This window comes from Vulpes vulpes, chromosome 8 (assembly GCF_048418805.1).
Source record: "Vulpes vulpes isolate BD-2025 chromosome 8, VulVul3, whole genome shotgun sequence".
In the NCBI taxonomy this organism is placed as follows: Eukaryota; Metazoa; Chordata; class Mammalia; order Carnivora; family Canidae; genus Vulpes; species Vulpes vulpes.
Window position 1 is genome coordinate 49,896,679 of NC_132787.1, and position 4,322 is coordinate 49,901,000.

General features: G+C 39.2%; 1 pseudogene; it reads right to left on the minus strand.

Moving 5' to 3' along the window:
- Positions 1-3,478: 3,478 nt before the first annotated feature.
- On the minus strand, positions 3,479-3,662 carry LOC140599942 (guanine nucleotide-binding protein G(I)/G(S)/G(O) subunit gamma-5 pseudogene; annotated as a pseudogene).
- Positions 3,663-4,322: the final 660 nt, after the last annotated feature.

Sequence of the window (4,322 nt, forward strand, 5' to 3'; positions counted from 1 at the left end):
GGTAAAAAAAGCAAAAACTGCCTATTTGCTGATATGGACAAAGTTTTAGTGATCAGATAGATCAAACCAGCCACAATACTCCCTTTAAAGGAGTATCAGGGATCCCTGGGTGGCGCAGCGGTTTAGCGCCTGCCTTTGGCCCAGGGCGCGATCCTGGAGACCCGGGATCGAATCCCACGTCGGGCTCCCGGTGCATGGAGCCTGCTTCTCCCTCTGCCTGTGTCTCTGCCTCTCTCTCTCTCTCTCTGTGACTATCATAAATAAATAAAAAATTAAAAAAAAAAAAAAAGAAAGTTTAAAAAAAAAAAAATAAAGGAGTATCAAAGCCTAATCCATAGTGAAGCCCTAACTCTATTCATTCCTGTGAAGTCTGAGAGAGATGAGGAAGCTGCTGAAGAAGAATTTGAAGCTAGCAGAGGTTGGTTCATGACATTCAAGTGCTGATGTCAAAGCTGCAAAGTTATCCAGATGATCTAGCTAAGATCATCAGTGAAGGTGACTACACTAAACAACAGGTTTTCAATGTAGATGGAACGAACAGCCTTGTGTTAGAAGATATCACCTGAAGTCAGTGCCTGGCTTCAAAGCTTCAAAGGACAGGCTGACACTCTTGTTAGAGGCAAATCTACTTGGTGACTTACAGTTGAAGCCAATGGTCACTGACCATTCCAAAAGCTCTAGAGCTCTTAAGAATTACACTAAATCTACTCTGCCCATGCTCTAGAAATGGCACAATAGAGCCTAAGCGACAGCACATCGGTTTAGAAAATAGTTTACTGAATATTTTAAGCCCAATAATGAGAGCTATTGCTCAGAAAAAAAGGTTCCTTTGAAAATATTACTGCTCATTGACAATGTTCCTGGTCACCCAAGAACTCTGATGGTGATATACAATAATATTAATATTATTTTCATGCCAGCTAACACACCATCCATTCTGCAGACTATGGATCAAAGAGTAATTTTGACTTTCAAGTCTTACTATTGAAGAAATACATTTCATATGGCCATAGCTGCCATAGATTCCTCTGATGCATCTGGGCAAAGTCAATTGGAAACCTTCTGGAAAGGATTCACCATTAAGAAAAATTCATGATTCTTGATAGATTCAAAATATCAACAGTAATAGTTTGGAAGAAGTTGATTCCAACACTCATGAATGACCTTGAAGGGTTCAAGACTTCAGTGGACGAAGTAATGTAGGTGTGGTAGAAACAGCAAGAGCATGAGAACTAGAAGTAGAACCTGAAAATGGGACTGAATTGCTACTATTTCATGATCAGACTTGAAGGGATGAGGAGCTGCTTCTTAGAGAAAGTGGTTATTTGAGATGGAATCTACTCCTGGTGAAGATGCTGTGAAGACTATCGAAATGACAACAAAGAACTTGGAATACTATATTAAATTAGTTGATAAAGCAGTGACAGGATTTGAGAAGGTTGACTTCTTTCAATTCTAAAAGAAATTCTGTGAGTAAAGTGCTATCAAACAGCATCCCATGCTACAGAGAAATCGTTCATGAAAGGGAGTCAATCAATGGGGCAATTTCATTGTAGTCTTATTTTAAGAACTTGCCTCAGCCACCTCCAGTTCTAGCAACCACCACCCTGATCAGTCAGCCGCCATCAACATAAAGGCAAAAAGATTTACAACTTGGTGAAAGCTCAGATGTTGGTTAGCATTTTTTAGAAACAAAGTATTTTCTGTTTATTTTTGTAAAAGATTTTATTTGATTATTTGAAAGAGAGAAAGTGCATGTACATGCATGCACAAGCAAGATAGAGATAGTACACAAACAGGGGGGAGTGGCAGGCAGAGGGAGAGGGAGAAACAGACTCCCCACTGAGCAGGGAGCCTAATATAGGGCTCAGTCCCAGGACCCCGGGATCATGACCTAAGCTGAAGGCAGATGCTTAACCAACTGAGTCACCCAGGTGCCCAACAAAGTATTTTTTAGTTAAGGTATGCATATTGTTTTTTTTTAAGACATGCTACTGAACACTTAACAATCTATAGTATAGTGTCAACTTTTATATTTATTGGGAAACCAAAAATTCATCTGACTTGCTTTATTGCAATATTAACTTTATTGGAATGGTCTGGAACTGAACTCCAAATTTTTTAAAGGATTTCTGTGCTTTTATTTACCCTACACAACATGTCAGCTGCCTTGACAAGAGTTTTACAGCAAGGACCTAATTTTATCTCCACAATAACTCTGAGAAATATGTACTGATGTCTCCATTTAACAGATAAGAATATATCATGTACATTACCGTGCATGTCCATTTGATGCCATGTCCATTGCTACTCCATGCACACAGACAGGTGCTGTTGTGGACACTGGGGAGACAGCAGAGAACAGGACCACAAGGGCCTGGTACAGGGTGCCAGGCAAGCTGCTCCCAAGATTGTGTGAGGTTATCTGGACAAATGTGTTTGCTGGGCCATAAAGTGCTACATGCCTCAAGGACATCCTGGCAGGAATAAAGGCTTAGTACACTATAGAAGTTGTATAATACTATACTATTTGAATCAGAGATCATAGAAGGCCTTCAAGTGTCACCGTGCCACCACAGCCTTCAACTGGGAGCTGGTGGTCTTGCCTTTCAGGGTCCTAGAAGTTAGAACATTATGCTGATTGCCCAATTTTCACAAACTATGAGGAGATATCCTCTCCACTCTACTCCTCATCCTCCACATGTTCCAGCTCCTTCCACAGTGCCTGTTCTGGGGAAGGATGCTCAGCAGAGAAAGGCCCAGACCCCTGATACTCCTCACCCTGGTGTGGAGTTGGGGACTCATCCTGCTCTGTTGATCTTGAATCCTTGCCTGGACTTGTGCTTGGAGGTCTAAGAAGCACAAACATATGAAGAATGCTGTGGAGGGTCATCATGAATTAACTCTGAATTCACAACTTATGTTTGTGATAAACTGTCATTTCCTGGTGACATGAATGTTTTAGTCAAAAATTGTTTATTGTAATATATATTGTTTATTAATATATAATAATAATAGCAAAGGATACCTATAAGTTTTATGAAATAGAAAATCACAGCCAAGGAAAGGAGACATATCAGATATGAGAATCAGAAGGAATTGCTTTCCTTGATCATTTTAAAACAATGAACAAAGTATATAACTTTCTATTATAAAGCAGAGCATGCTTACTTAAAACATTTGTAAAATATAGAATGCATCAAAAATAAAAATATTCTATTGGCCTTGTGTTACTCTAAAGAATATGATTTCCTTATTATTATTATTAACAAGTATTTTATTGTATGCTCTCAGTGTATATAAAATAAATTACCCTTGTGAAGTAGAAATTTATGAAAATTCAGAGAAATAGATGTTAAGGACTGACAAGAGAAGTTTATATTGATAGCACCTATTTACAGGGATAAGCTTTTGTACAGGCTTCAAATTTACCAGTTCATTAAAAGTGTTTAGAAAAAAAATCCAAAGGTTAGTTTTACTACAAAAAGGAAAAGATTTTCTGCAGTCTGAAGGGATTCTTGAAGATACTCTACTCAGCAGGGGGGCATGCTGAGCATTTGTTTCAAATATGTGGCTACCTGGGAAACCTTCACCCTGTGGAGCCTGGTGTCCAGCTGGAGCTGTTAAACCACTTTCTTGGAGGAAGCAGATGTGGCACTCATTAGAGCTGGACAGACTTGTGGGTGCATGAATTGGTCATGTCTTAGATGCATGGGGCCAGAGGGTGGGGCAGTGTGGCCCATATTTATCATTTTAAAGCCTACTTTTTTTACTTAACATATTTTTATTTTTCTGCAGCATGTCTTAATGACTGGTTATACCTCAATATAGTGAATCATTTTTCTACTGCTGATAATTTACATTGCCTTTTCCTCTGCTTTTATAAAATTTTTGCGCTAAATACCTTTATACACAAGTTTATAAATATTGCCAATTGTTTTCTTAGGGTAAATTCCTAGAAGCAGGATCCCTGGGTCACAGCACATTGATCACATTATATCCACAGGCAAGGACACAGGCTCTAGAGTCAGACCACTTAGGATTGAGATCCAGCTCTGCCACCTGCCAGCTGAATGGCCTTTGAAGATCTTGCAGGTTTCCTCCCTTGTGAATATGAATATTAATAGTACCTCCTTTATTGAGTTGCTATGACACACAAGTGGCCTAATACATGGTAAGCCCTTAGATCCCCGCCTGGCCCCAGTTAGTACAAAATTCTTGGCTATCATTATTATTACTGTTGTTGTTATGGGTGCCAACTTGTCATCCTGAAAGAGTGTCCCAGTTTTAACTCCCACAAGCATTGTATGAGAGCATTTATT